Here is a 15183-nt window from a genome sequence, read left to right as displayed (position 1 = left end):
AAATGCTGCAGGATTTATTACATAATTCCAGGATATGTAATAGGTGGGTTATCTTACGGGCGATCCAAGGGCAGGCGGCCATCTACTTCACCTGCCCCGCCTGATGAGCCGGGCAGCACGGGAACGACCCGCAGGTGCTGCCCCCCAAGTGATTCTTTTTTCGATCACGTGCCGTTGAAATTCTACTCACACCCCCCCTCTCGGGGCGGAGCGTCGCATAGCAAGCCCCCGGTTGTTCAGGCCCACAACCGCCCGCAGGCCTAGCGGGGCGCCGACCGGCTTCCGGGACCTCTCTGGAGGCTCCTCGTTTTGGCTCAGGCACCACGTGGTGCCGCGCAGAGGTACCCTTTGTACCGGCCTGCTTCCAGATCGCCCTGTAACTCCGCCACAGCCCTGGAGGCGGCTAACCGTCGCAGCCAGGGCCCCCCACCAACCTAGCTCTTTACCTGCACCCTCTATTCACCAATGCTTCGCTTAAATCCAATAAAACAGGTCCATGCCTCTTTGGGAGAAGTGTACTCCATCCAAGTCGAAGTACCCCTTTACATTCCCCCGGATCATCTCATGGCGAATAAAGCCCAAACCCCTTTGGGCGGGACTCAAACCCTGTGAGATCCCTTATAACCACAGGCCCAAGACATACCAGTGAGCTATAGCTCCTGGATTGTAGATGGCCCCAACTATGTCCCCAATCCCTAGACGCTATCCCAATCGGATAGGGTCTGATGAAATAGAGGGGCCTGTGAAGATGTGCGATAACTATTCGCCCCCCAGCGGGAAGGTTACACCTATTCACCATCCTGGGCCTGCCCGCTTTGACTATTGTGACGAGAAGGGTTACTTAATGTGACCATGGGCAAGGGGCGACTCTTGCCCCTGCCCACCATCCCTTATACCTTATAGGAATTATGCCCCTACGGGTCCCTCAGTGATGATCCCTTAAGCATACCAGCTTCGGGAAACTGTTTGGCTTAAGCGTTGCGCGCTGTCATAATGCCCCCTTGTATTTGCCCCGCTGACACCCCAGATATTGGGACAGCGGCACCAGTCTCCTGCAGCTGCCGTACGCGACCAGTGATTCCGGTGGGGGGTGCCACCAACCGCAATGGTCCTCCAAGCATTACGGAAAGCCCATTTTACCTGGGCCTCTCTCCAATTGATGGTGATTACACCCAGCTGGAGGCCAGAGGCCCGCCTAAGGAGCCTATTCACTTGTTTTGCTACCCGGCTCCCTAGTGGGAGGGCCACAGAGTTAGGGCAACGCGTGCGCTCCCAGGGCACGGTGCTGCTGGAAAGCAGATATCTGATACTCACACGCTGGTATCTTATCTGTTGCTAAATGCCCTACTGCAGGAAGTTTCCCAAGAACCGTAGGCTTCGCGGTCCCACCTAACTTGATCCCATCACCTGGGGGGGACCCAGTGGTGGCAGGACCTGCATGGTAACTCCATCCCGGCGTAGCTATCGCTTATTTGTGCCGCCGAAGCAGGCAATACCCCCTTAGTTTCAAGTTCTACCCCTAGAGGATAACCTTGGGAGCAGACAAGTCTGTGGGAACCAACCGGAGACTTGGTGCAAATACCGGCCCTATTCTGAACGTAGCGAGTGCTGCACGGTCAATAATGCCCTGATGCCCTGGGGCTCTACGTGGTCTTTACCAAACTTTGAACCACCGCACACTTGCTATATAACAACCATACCACCCCCCAGCCGGGTGGAAGGTCTACATTGAAGCAACCCGAAATCTGTCTTTGGTTGCAGGGGAATGCCCCCCAAAGTACATCTGGACCTATTCCTATCTGGTTCCTTCAGCTACTCCTCCTGCAGGCCTAACTCTTGGTTATGGTGCCCAGCTCAGTGTTCTGCAGGCCAAGCGGCTTAACCATGAACTATCGGTCGATTTGAGACAGAGGTAAACCACGGGTTGCAATCCGCTCGCGAGCGGCGCACCCGCAACCACTTGGACAATCACGCCGGTAACCTTGCCGTGATTAGGCCCTAGTGATGCGCTATGTGGTGACCACTTATTCCTTTACCGCTATGCCAGTGCGTCCCCGAATTCAATGGGATTGGGGCGCTGAGCTGCACCCATATCTACACCATCTAGTGGCTCAATCCAGACTTCCTTTAGCATTAGATAATAACTACCATTCTACCTCGGTTGCGTTGCCCTGCCCGACTAGGCACCCACCCGGGTGTCTAGGTTACAGTTAGATATATGTGAGTTCCCCATATCAGTGACCGTTGAAGGCGGCCCACATAAGCAACCCGAAATCTGTCTTTGGTTGCAGTGGAATATGTGTCTGCATTATAGGAAATCAGCAATACATGCTGCATATTATCTAGCGTGAACTCGACCCGAAGGTATCAGAGCAAAAACTTGTGAACGATGCCTGCACTTTTATCAAGTATCTGCCTTATAGCAAGCCAGCACATACCTGTTGCATATTGTATAGCGCGAGCTCGCCGCCAAAGGTATTGCACCTCTTCACATGAGCACTGTATTTACGTTACACGTACAGGCACGGGGAGCGTGAGAAATTCGTACCACAGAACACGAAACCCATTCCAGATCACGCGAACACCGCACCCGATTAACCCTTGCGGTGCGTGGAGGGATTAGTAAACCCGTAATCGCATGCTGTGAACAGTGCATGTACTGGTATCATGTATCTGCCTTATCGGAAGCCTGCAATTATATGGTGCATATTTATATAGTGCGAACTCGACCGGAAGGCATTTGGAGCACTTTACATGAGCACCGCACCAGATTTTTCATTGAGGTGCCGGGGGTTTATTAATGCCCATAATCGCGTATGTGAACAATGCACGCACTCAAATCATTTAACTGCCCTATAGGAAATCAGCAATACATGTTGCAGAATTATATAGTGCGAACTCGACCTGAAGGTGTTGGAGCGCTTTACCTGAGCACCTTATTTACATTACACATTCAAGCGCGGGGGGCTTACCACATTCGTGTCATACTTAACGATCCCCGAGCCAGGTCCATTACGCCTGCTGCACGCAGCCCACTGCATGCCCCCCCCCCACCCTCGACGGCAGCGTAGCCGACTGGAGGGGGGGCGATAACCTTAACCTTACCCAGGGAGAGCCACAGGGGTTGCACTTACCGCGGTCAGCGGGGACCCAGGCAGCTCCCAGCCTTGCAGTGCTGGTGCATTGGGGCTGTGAACCCACGCTAGTCTCCTACCGGCTCCCACGGCACAGGGTATGCGGCTTCAAGCCGGCCGCACCCCCGTTAATTTACTTCGCTCGCGAGGGCGACCGCCATTGTGAAGTATGCCCCGCGGGCGATCACTAACCTGTGTGCTCTACCGGACCAAACGAAAGGTACGCCAACCGATACAGAATCAATGTAACATGAACCTGTGACTTTGCGAGCAAGCGTCCCAAGGCAAAGGACCCACGCACGCTCATGCCCGCTCCCACCGTGCGCGGGTTATTGGCTGTCCGCTCCCATACCAACTAACGTGCACGAGGTCCACCGCCAGCAAGCGATCTAGTCCCATTCCCTCATTCAAAACCAGGGATAAACACATCACAGGCAACGTGGGGAGAGCCCACCTAGTGTTCCAATTGTGCATGTTTCAACAGCGCAAAGGTATCGGTAATAAGCCCCCTGCGCCACTTACACCCTTGTCCTGTCACCGGCGGGTTCCGTCTGTCAACCGGACACCAAGCACGATCTAGGAGAGAGAATTGAAAGGTGAGCGCAATTGAACAAGGTATAGGGGGCGCTCGACCAGGTTCTGCCAAGCATGCGACGCAATGTCCCGGGGACCAAATACGCCTTGTACGACCATGGCTATTTTGTACTTTTGCCCCCGCATCTTGGGGTCACTTGTATCATTGTCAGGGCCAAGCACCAATCAAGTATTTTTTATTTAATGTAGATTTATATAGCGCTAAGGTATTAGAGCGCTTTACATGAGCACCGCTTACATTCAGGCACGGGGAGATTAAGTGATACGCCCGGAATCACAGGATGTGGCGTCGACCCCGAGGCTCGAACCTTGGTTCCCTGCCCCTAAGTTGGAAATCTCTGCATAAATTCTTTATCTAGCGCGACTCGACCCGAAGGTATTGGAGCGTGTAGCACCGCATTTACATACATATTTAGGCACGGGGGAGTTAAGATTAAGTGATGTGCCCCGAATCACAGAATGCGCCCCCGAGACTCGAAACACCAACCAGATTGAGATTGAGGACCTGAGCCTCGGTCCTTGTATACGTTTGGCTCTTTATGCATATATCCCGTAGCACCGTATTTACATACACATTGAGGCACGGCGTGATTAAGTGATTTGCCCCGAATCACAGAATGTGGACGCGCCCTCGCGGCTCGCCCCTGGTTAAGTACCCTGTATCGTTGTCAGGGCCAGGGGCCATTCGCTATTCAAATCACAACCCAACTATAGTTGTACATCGCGAAGGTCTGAAAGCGCTGTACCCGAGCACCGATGTAAAATCCGACAAACGCATTTGCTCCCTACGAGTGGAATCAGGGAGGCCTATCGACTCGCGATGCGGACGCGGCTCCGAAGCTCTAAGACCTCGCACCCCCAGAGTCAGTGCGGCGGGGGTGAGGAGATACCACGACAGGCGGACAAGGCCCCGTACAGGAGGACACACCATGGGACAGGGATGCTCCCACCGCTCCCGTCCATACGCCCGGCCTCAGAGACCGGCACCGCTCCCCACTCTCCCTTGGGCCATATCCGTTCGCTGTGGATGAAGGTGTCTGCCGCACCAGATTCGGACCTTGAAGCCATGAGGCGTGGTTCATGTCTAGATTATGCTTTCATGCATATTTTATGAATCGTCTCCGCATTCGATATAAAGACAATACCGACTCTCGCACCCTGGTCCCCCGCTCGGAGGTTGCTTGTTTCTTGTTGATTTTGTTAACAAAAGGTCCTAGCTTAATTTCTAGTTAGGAGACAATGTTTTGCCATAGACTTCAATGAGACCTATGTGAGTTCCTCCTGTGTCCAGCCGGACAGAGGAGCATTTAATCTTAAATGGTCAAAGAATTGTAAGTGAGAAATGAGAAGGCTGATGAAACAGGGGCACAGTCCTGTACCGAGTTTTCAACAGAGAGAGGAAAGAGAAAAGCCAGGAAATGAGAGGCAATTACAAATTGGTAACAGGCAAACAAGTTTTGGAGCGATCGTGGGGGCTTACAATACAATCAGTGACTTTAAGTAAGCTCTAACCAATAGTATCCACGGTGCATTTAAACAATTGCCATAATGTGGAACTATTAACAAGTCGACGTGACGTTTCGATCCCTAGCTCCTAGTATAGAGGGATCATCATCAGGACTAAAGAATTTGTCAACAAAGTAATGCCTGGTAGAATTATAACGCCTATAAACATTGAATGGAAGAAAGGAGAGAATAGAAATATGCAAAAAAGTCAACATTTTGCGTATTCAGAAATTTGCGTATTCAAAAGGACGACATATCAATTGTCATTTTGTGTGCTCAGGGGTTGCGCCGCATGCGACAATTGGTGAGGGGAATAAGCCAGTGATGAAGGGACTTCGTGAAATGATTAGTTCAGCGACGCACTTGGTTGGTGCTAGGCATGGTGCCAGGTGATGAGTGATGCCTGTGACATAATGTTTAAAAAATGGTGCATAAAAGGTATCGGTAGTTGGTGCGCCTGGCTGTCAAGCGGTGCACGGCGACGATTTCACGCAATAGTGATATCTATACATAACATGATGAGTAATGTCTGTGACATAACGATTTAAGAAAAGTGGTGCATGGGTGGTATCGATAAAAGGTGCGCCTGATTGACAGGCGGTGCACGACGACGATTTCACGCGATAGTGATATATGTACATATCAACAAGGTGGACGGAAAGGATAATTACCTAGGGGAGGGGTTTTTGGAATGGAAAAGGTAGATGTGTCTTCAAGAGGGCGGGATCCTTCTTGTTCACGGGCGATGCTGCTTGTGAAGTCAGCCGCGTTGTGAAATCTGTAAATGCATGTTGATTAGGAAATGACTGAGTCGGTGGCCGCGCGTTGGACTTAAATGAATGACCCGCTTACCGTGCAATTGGGAAGGCGCTATGGAATCAAAGGATAATGAGAGCGTCTAGGATTTGAAGCAGGGTTGCAGCCAATGGTGCTGTGCGTAGTCTTTTGGGTGCTAAGGGCGGGAGATACGGAAATTAAATTAATAGTATATTTCTTAAAATTGGGGTTGGGGGGGGGGGGCCCTATGCAGTGCGAGGGAACGGCTTACCGTGAGTGAGATCAGGTACGCCACACGCGTCTGTTTGAAAGTGGCGAGGCGTGTCAGTGTCCGAAATTCATCCGGCAGCTGTTTATGCTGTCCGTATTCTTCGGGGCGCTAGTAACAGGAGATAAGGGAATTGAATGGAGACACGGCACTTTGGAAATTGTCCTCGGTCTATTAACAAGGGGGGCTTCTGTGCGGGAAATGAGGAAGGCTTACCGTGATTTAAAAAATGAAACCAGCGTACGCGTCTGGGATGAGGCGCGTCTGTGTCCGAAAATCAACCGGCAGCTGCGATGGCTGTCCGAGTCATGCTGAATGGAGGGGGAATCTTGTTAATAGAGTTATACTGGGAAGGTGGGACACACAGGGCTGTACGTTTAAGGAACGCTTACCTAGTCAAGGTCTTGTGGCCACAATGGGGAGTCCAAACCAGTCGGAAGTGGTGACAGGGCTGGGAGGGGTGAGAATTGGTTTATGTAAGCCGGACAGCGGAAATAGAAGAGGGGCTGTGTAATTGCATTGCGGCGGCCATTTTGGATTGGGGGGAAATGGTGTGTGATTAAATAAAGTTAAAACAATCCCGGTGATAAGTAAGTGAAACCGGTCGCGACAACAGGTTAAAATGCATTACAAACAAAATATGGGCAATTTACATGTGAATTGTATGTCTGGACTTTCAGGTGACATACATTTTGTCATTGTAGAAGGAAAGGTATTTGGAATAACATTTCAAAGGAGCGTTGTCCAATCTTCAGACCTATTTAGGCCTTTTCGAATAGAGTCATATGTGATAATTGCTTTCAGCTCTTCTTTGTTTAACATCTGGGCCATGTTGCCTCCACGTGGCGGTAGTTTGAGCACTTTCAATACTGTCCAGCGAATGTCGTCCTCACTGTGGTTGGCCTCTCCAAAATGATCAACCAGTGGTGCATTCAGAGTCTTACACCTAATTCGGCTTCTGTGCTGGCAGATTCTTGTTTTTACTTTCTGCGTAGTTTGGCCTATATAGACCTTTTGGCATGGGCACATGATGAGGTAAATTACATTTGCAGTGTTGCAGTTAGAAAATGAATTATTGATTGCTGTGATGTTGTTAAAGGTGAAACTTTTGCCTTCCATTGAAAACACACAAACATTACAATTTCTACATTTGAAATGCCCTAGGATGGGCGGGAGACCCCAGGTGCCCTCGAGAGTGGAAGTGTTGGCAGTGGAAGGCAGAGCTGCGCGGATCAGATGATCCTTTAGATTTTTGTTCTTTTTAAAGGCAAAAAGTGGTTTGTCTAATGTCAATGTTCCTGCATTTAAAATGGGCCAGTGAAGGAGTATCATTTTTCTCAGTTTGTTTGAGACTGGCGAGAAAGTGGTTACACAGGCTAATCGCTCGGTTTGTTTTTTTGGTTTGGGGGTTAGCAGAATTTCCCTCGGACAGTACCAAGCGCGTTTAGAGGCATTTTTAACGATTCCTTTTGGGTAGCCTCTTGCTTTCAATTTAGAGGAAAGATAGTTTGCTTCTCTAAAGTAGTCTGTCTTGCAAGAGCAATTTCTCCTTATTCTCAGGAACTGGGAATAGGGTAGTGAATCTCTGAGGGCCCTTGGGTGGTTGCTTGTGTAATTCAATAGAGTATTACGCTCTGTTGGTTTCCGGTATAGTCGTGTTAGTAATTCACTTTCACAGTGGAATATTGTAAGGTCTAGGAAGGCAATGGATTCTTTGTCAGTCGTGACAGTGAATGATAGACCTGAACAGTTATTATTCATCCAGTGTACAAAAGATGTTATGGATTCTGTGTTTTCCTGCCAGATTATGAAGATGTCGTCTATATACCTGCGCCAAAGGCGGATACATGGGAAGAAAGGGTTGGAATCAGTGAGAATAACATTGGATTCGAGTTGGTCCATAAACAGCACTGCCAGATTTGGGGCAAAAATTGCGCCCATTGAGGTTCCTTTGATCTGTTGGTAGTAAGTGTTGTCAAAAAGAAAAAAGTTTCGTGTGAGGCAGATTTCTAGGAGTTGCAAAACAAACATAGTGGGAACGGCATGGGGACGTGGTCTAGTGTCAAGAATCTTTTTAATTGCTAACTGGGCAGTTGTCTGTGGTATGTTGGTATAAAGTGATTCAACATCCATAGTGCATAGTGTTTCATATGCTGGGTTATATGGATGATGTTCAACGAGATTGATCATTGCCATTGAATCCCTCACGTAGCATTGTGTTTCAGGGACAAAATCTTTTATAAAGAAGTCAACGTATGCACCTAATGGTTCTAGGATGGAGCCACAAGCTGAAACAATGGGGCGGCCTGGGGGGTTGGTAGTGTTTTTATGAATTTTGGGTAGTGTATATATGACTGGGGTTCGTGGGGTTTTCACATTCAAGTAGATGAATTCTTTTTTGGAGAGAAACCCAGTGTTGAGGCCATCTGTTGTTACTTTATGGATTAACTCTTGAATTTCTTTTGTTGGATTTTTTGCCAGTGTCAAGTAATGTTCTTTATTGTCCAGCTGTCGTTGAATTTCAGCGACATAGGCTGTCTTTTCTTGTAGGACTATGCCCCCACCTTTGTCTGCACTTTTGATGATTAGCGAGTCTGACACTGGCAAAAAATCCAACAAAAGAAATTCAAGAGTTAATCCATAAAGTAACAACAGATGGCCTCAACACTGGGTTTCTCTCCAAAAAAGAATTCATCTACTTGAATGTGAAAACCCCACGAACCCCAGTCATATATACACTACCCAAAATTCATAAAAACACTACCAACCCCCCAGGCCGCCCCATTGTTTCAGCTTGTGGCTCCATCCTAGAACCATTAGGTGCATACGTTGACTTCTTTATAAAAGATTTTGTCCCTGAAACACAATGCTACGTGAGGGATTCAATGGCAATGATCAATCTCGTTGAACATCATCCATATAACCCAGCATATGAAACACTATGCACTATGGATGTTGAATCACTTTATACCAACATACCACAGACAACTGCCCTGTTAGCAATTAAAAAGATTCTTGACACTAGACCACGTCCCCATGCCGTTCCCACTATGTTTGTTTTGCAACTCCTAGAAATCTGCCTCACACGAAACTTTTTTCTTTTTGACAACACTTACTACCAACAGATCAAAGGAACCTCAATGGGCGCAATTTTTGCCCCAAATCTGGCAGTGCTGTTTATGGACCAACTCGAATCCAATGTTATTCTCACTGATTCCAACCCTTTCTTCCCATGTATCCGCCTTTGGCGCAGGTATATAGACGACATCTTCATAATCTGGCAGGAAAACACAGAATCCATAACATCTTTTGTACACTGGATGAATAATAACTGTTCAGGTCTATCATTCACTGTCACGACTGACAAAGAATCCATTGCCTTCCTAGACCTTACAATATTCCACTGTGAAAGTGAATTACTAACACGACTATACCGGAAACCAACAGAGCGTAATACTCTATTGAATTACACAAGCAACCACCCAAGGGCCCTCAGAGATTCACTACCCTATTCCCAGTTCCTGAGAATAAGGAGAAATTGCTCTTGCAAGACAGACTACTTTAGAGAAGCAAACTATCTTTCCTCTAAATTGAAAGCAAGAGGCTACCCAAAAGGAATCGTTAAAAATGCCTCTAAACGCGCTTGGTACTGTCCGAGGGAAATTCTGCTAACCCCCAAACCAAAAAAACAAACCGAGCGATTAGCCTGTGTAACCACTTTCTCGCCAGTCTCAAACAAACTGAGAAAAATGATACTCCTTCACTGGCCCATTTTAAATGCAGGAACATTGACATTAGACAAACCACTTTTTGCCTTTAAAAAGAACAAAAATCTAAAGGATCATCTGATCCGCGCAGCTCTGCCTTCCACTGCCAACACTTCCACTCTCGAGGGCACCTGGGGTCTCCCGCCCATCCTAGGGCATTTCAAATGTAGAAATTGTAATGTTTGTGTGTTTTCAATGGAAGGCAAAAGTTTCACCTTTAACAACATCACAGCAATCAATAATTCATTTTCTAACTGCAACACTGCAAATGTAATTTACCTCATCATGTGCCCATGCCAAAAGGTCTATATAGGCCAAACTACGCAGAAAGTAAAAACAAGAATCTGCCAGCACAGAAGCCGAATTAGGTGTAAGACTCTGAATGCACCACTGGTTGATCATTTTGGAGAAGCCAACCACAGTGAGGACGACATTCGCTGGACAGTATTGAAAGTGCTCAAACTACCGCCACGTGGAGGCAACATGGCCCAGATGTTAAACAAAGAAGAGCTGAAAGCAATTATCACATATGACTCTATTCGAAAAGGCCTAAATAGGTCTGAAGATTGGACAACGCTCCTTTGAAATGTTATTCCAAATACCTTTCCTTCTACAATGACAAAATGTATGTCACCTGAAAGTCCAGACATACAATTCACATGTAAATTGCCCATATTTTGTTTGTAATGCATTTTAACCTGTTGTCGCGACCGGTTTCACTTACTTATCACCGGGATTGTTTTAACTTTATTTAATCACACACCATTTCCCCCCAATCCAAAATGGCCGCCGCAATGCAATTACACAGCCCCTCTTCTATTTCCGCTGTCCGGCTTACATAAACCAATTCTCACCCCTCCCAGCCCTGTCACCACTTCCGACTGGTTTGGACTCCCCATTGTGGCCACAAGACCTTGACTAGGTAAGCGTTCCTTAAACGTACAGCCCTGTGTGTCCCACCTTCCCAGTATAACTCTATTAACAAGATTCCCCCTCCATTCAGCATGACTCGGACAGCCATCGCAGCTGCCGGTTGATTTTCGGACACAGACGCGCCTCATCCCAGACGCGTACGCTGGTTTCATTTTTTAAATCACGGTAAGCCTTCCTCATTTCCCGCACAGAAGCCCCCCTTGTTAATAGACCGAGGACAATTTCCAAAGTGCCGTGTCTCCATTCAATTCCCTTATCTCCTGTTACTAGCGCCCCGAAGAATACGGACAGCATAAACAGCTGCCGGATGAATTTCGGACACTGACACGCCTCGCCACTTTCAAACAGACGCGTGTGGCGTACCTGATCTCACTCACGGTAAGCCGTTCCCTCGCACTGCATAGGGCCCCCCCCCCCAACCCCAATTTTAAGAAATATACTATTAATTTAATTTCCGTATCTCCCGCCCTTAGCACCCAAAAGACTACGCACAGCACCATTGGCTGCAACCCTGCTTCAAATCCTAGACGCTCTCATTATCCTTTGATTCCATAGCGCCTTCCCAATTGCACGGTAAGCGGGTCATTCATTTAAGTCCAACGCGCGGCCACCGACTCAGTCATTTCCTAATCAACATGCATTTACAGATTTCACAACGCGGCTGACTTCACAAGCAGCATCGCCCGTGAACAAGAAGGATCCCGCCCTCTTGAAGACACATCTACCTTTTCCATTCCAAAAACCCCTCCCCTAGGTAATTATCCTTTCCGTCCACCTTGTTGATATGTACATATATCACTATCGCGTGAAATCGTCGTCGTGCACCGCCTGTCAATCAGGCGCACCTTTTATCGATACCAGCCATGCACCACTTTTCTTAAATCGTTATGTCACAGACATTACTCATCATGTTATGTATAGATATCACTATCGCGTGAAATCGTCGCCGTGCACCGCTTGACAGCCAGGCGCACCAACTACCGATACCTTTTATGCACCATTTTTTAAACATTATGTCACAGGCATCACTCATCACCTGGCACCATGCCTAGCACCAACCAAGTGCGTCGCTGAACTAATCATTTCACGAAGTCCCTTCATCACTGGCTTATTCCCCTCACCAATTGTCGCATGCGGCGCAACCCCTGAGCACACAAAATGACAATTGATATGTCGTCCTTTTGAATACGCAAATTTCTGAATACGCAAAATGTTGACTTTTTTGCATATTTCTATTCTCTCCTTTCTTCCATTCAATGTTTATAGGCGTTATAATTCTACCAGGCATTACTTTGTTGACAAATTCTTTAGTCCTGATGATGATCCCTCTATACTAGGAGCTAGGGATCGAAACGTCACGTCGACTTGTTAATAGTTCCACATTATGGCAATTGTTTAAATGCACCGTGGATACTATTGGTTAGAGCTTACTTAAAGTCACTGATTGTATTGTAAGCCCCCACGATCGCTCCAAAACTTGTTTGCCTGTTACCAATTTGTAATTGCCTCTCATTTCCTGGCTTTTCTCTTTCCTCTCTCTGTTGAAAACTCGGTACAGGACTGTGCCCCTGTTTCATCAGCCTTCTCATTTCTCACTTACAATTCTTTGACCATTTAAGATTAAATGCTCCTCTGTCCGGCTGGACACAGGAGGAACTCACATAGGTCTCATTGAAGTCTATGGCAAAACATTGTCTCCTAACTAGAAATTAAGCTAGGACCTTTTGTTAACAAAATAAGTTAGTACCCGTGGTCCTTAGCTACCCCTACCGGGTTCCCTTGTTATTTAAACTGCTTGTTTCTTGTTGGGCACGGGGAGATTAAGTGAATTGCCCCGAATCACGGGATGTTTTGCAGACGCCGGGGCTCGAAACTGGTTCCTATTTACAATGTCGGCAGCTCTGGCCGTTATGCCACAATCTTTTCTCACGCTGATATTGGTGAAAAGACACCGTTTTAAAGATTATGGTCCCGCACAGGAGGACACACCATGGGACTGGGATGCTCCCACCGCTCCCGTCCATTCTCCGAGCCTCAGTGGACTGGCTCCGCTCCTAGCGGACCTTGAGGACATGAGCCTCGGTTCATGTATATGTTACGCCTTTACGCATATTGTAGATAGCGCGAGCTCGACCCGAAGGCATTGAAAATATTTGCCGAGTTTTATATAGCGCAAACTTGACCCGAAACCGATTAAGTATTACAGCGCCTTACATAGCCCCCGTTCCGTTACATGAGGACCCACATTCACGTTTTGTAAGGCACGGGGAGATCAAGTGTTTTGCCCCGAATCACAGGAAGTTCATCGGCATTACCGAGACTCGAACCTAGTTCCCGAGGTCCGAGGTCGAGCGCCCTGGCCGTTAGGCCACCTCATCGTAGCGAACGCTCTACATAGAACCATAATGAAATTCGTGTTTACGTACATATAATTAGGCACGGACAACCTCAGACGGGGGGATACCCTTTACAACTAGGCCGCAACCACGCGGATGGCACCGCCCGCGACCCCCGGAAGCCCCGTTTACCAATCTCCCTGCATAATTATATAGCGCGAGCTCGACCCGAAGGTATTGGAGCGCTTTACATGAGTGCCGTATTTCCCTTACACATCTAGGCACTGGTCGCTTCGTCCACAATTACAAGATTACGAGATCGAGTGTATTGGAGCAAAACCTGCGAACCGTGCAAGCACTGGTGTCATGATCTTCGTATATAGGCAGCACGATTACCTGTTGGACCCAGGCCGCCCCGATACAATCTCATTGCATAATTATATAGCGCGCGATCGACCCGAAGGTATTGGAGCGCTTTACATGAGTGCCCTATTTACGTTATACATCCAGGTAATGAGCGCGCTGCCTACCACTGGGCCCAGCCTCGAGCCCACCACCCGATCGGGACCCACAAGCAGGTTCCCACCGTGGCAGCCTAGCGGGCTAGCTAGCCCGGGCACCTTACTGCCCCTAAAGTTTCAAGTTTTCAATAAGCCGTAATCACGCCACAGTTAGACCGCACTGGCTACGATACAGCCACTGCAAAGCTGGCAAGTCGCCTGTCAAAGGTATTGGAAGTGCCCACCACACCTGGTATTCCCGGGCGGTCTCCCATCCAAGAACTACCCAGGCCCGACCCTGCTTAGCTTCAGAGATTGGACGAGATCGGGTGCGCTCAGGTAGCGCCTAAAACTCCCTCCAGACGGATTTGAACCAGCGATCTAAGGATGTCAGCTTTCCCACTACAGTCCTCCGCTCTACCAACTGAGCTATCACAGGCTCTGTTTAATCCTGACTTCAAAGGGCAGATCGTAAGCCTGGCCCCCCGCCTAAAACCGGTGAGCACAGCGATCCCCCGTGAAATGGCAACACTTCTGCAAGGATCGCTCATTAACACCCTACCCTGGTTAATGTGGCTTTATATAGCGCGAAGGTTATTTAGAGCGCTTTAAATGTACACCCGTTACCAGATGTCGGTGCCCTGGCGTACGCGCGGGCCACAGCTCGCCTCCACCTATTTATCAAGCTCGAAATCGACCCGAAGGTATTGGAGCGCGTAGCACCGTATTCACCTACTTATGTAGCCCAGTATACGTTTGCTCGTAAGCGTAACTTTACTCTCTAGCGCGAACTCAACCCGGAGGTATTGGAGCCCATCGCGCCGCATTTACATACATATCGGCACGGGGGGATTAAGCGATATACCCCGCATCACAGGAATGCGACCGCTGCCCCGAGACTCGAAAACGCCAACCCATTCGATATTGTGGACCCGAGCCTCGGCCCTGTGTACGCTTTGCTCCTAAGCATAACTTCAATCTTTAGCGCGAACTCAACCCGGAGATATTGGAGCCCGTCGCGCCGCATTTACATACATATAGGCACGGGAAGAATAAGAGATATACCCCGCATCACAGGCAGCGACCGCGGCCCCAAGATTCGAAAACACCAACCCATTCGACTATGAGGCCCGGAGCCTCGGTCCCAATATACGTTCACGTTTTTGCAAAAAGCTTTCTCTAAAGAGAACTCGATCTTATTGCACCGTATTTATCAACATACAAGCACGGGGAGATAAAGCGAACAGGACGGGGCCGGACAAGGGCTCACACTGACCCCTGTGCCGCAAAGAGAAACATGTTATGCCCCACAACCAAGATGGGAGCCAGTATGCCCCCACACACAAGATGGACGCCGGATTGCCGGCC

At 48.4% G+C, this 15183-nt stretch overlaps 1 protein-coding gene and 1 long non-coding RNA gene across 2 annotated transcripts in view; one reads left to right on the top strand and one right to left on the bottom strand.

Annotated features, from left to right (window-relative positions):
* Nucleotides 1–15183, bottom strand: part of LOC146870146 (uncharacterized) — a 139525-nt gene that overhangs the window by 64459 nt on the left and 59883 nt on the right. The window lies entirely within an intron of this gene.
* The window catches only part of LOC146870145 (uncharacterized), a 124978-nt gene continuing 113873 nt past the window's right edge, over nucleotides 4079–15183 (top strand). The window contains exon 1 of the long non-coding RNA XR_014969622.1: nucleotides 4079–4249. This is a non-coding gene — a long non-coding RNA (uncharacterized LOC146870145). The remainder of the gene's footprint in view (nucleotides 4250–15183) is intronic.

This window comes from Triturus cristatus, chromosome 1_1 (assembly GCF_964204655.1).
Source record: "Triturus cristatus chromosome 1_1, aTriCri1.1, whole genome shotgun sequence".
NCBI lineage: Eukaryota > Metazoa > Chordata > Amphibia > Caudata > Salamandridae > Triturus > Triturus cristatus.
The sequence above is the reverse complement of the archived record's forward strand: the minus strand, read 5'-3'. Positions and strand labels throughout refer to the sequence as shown.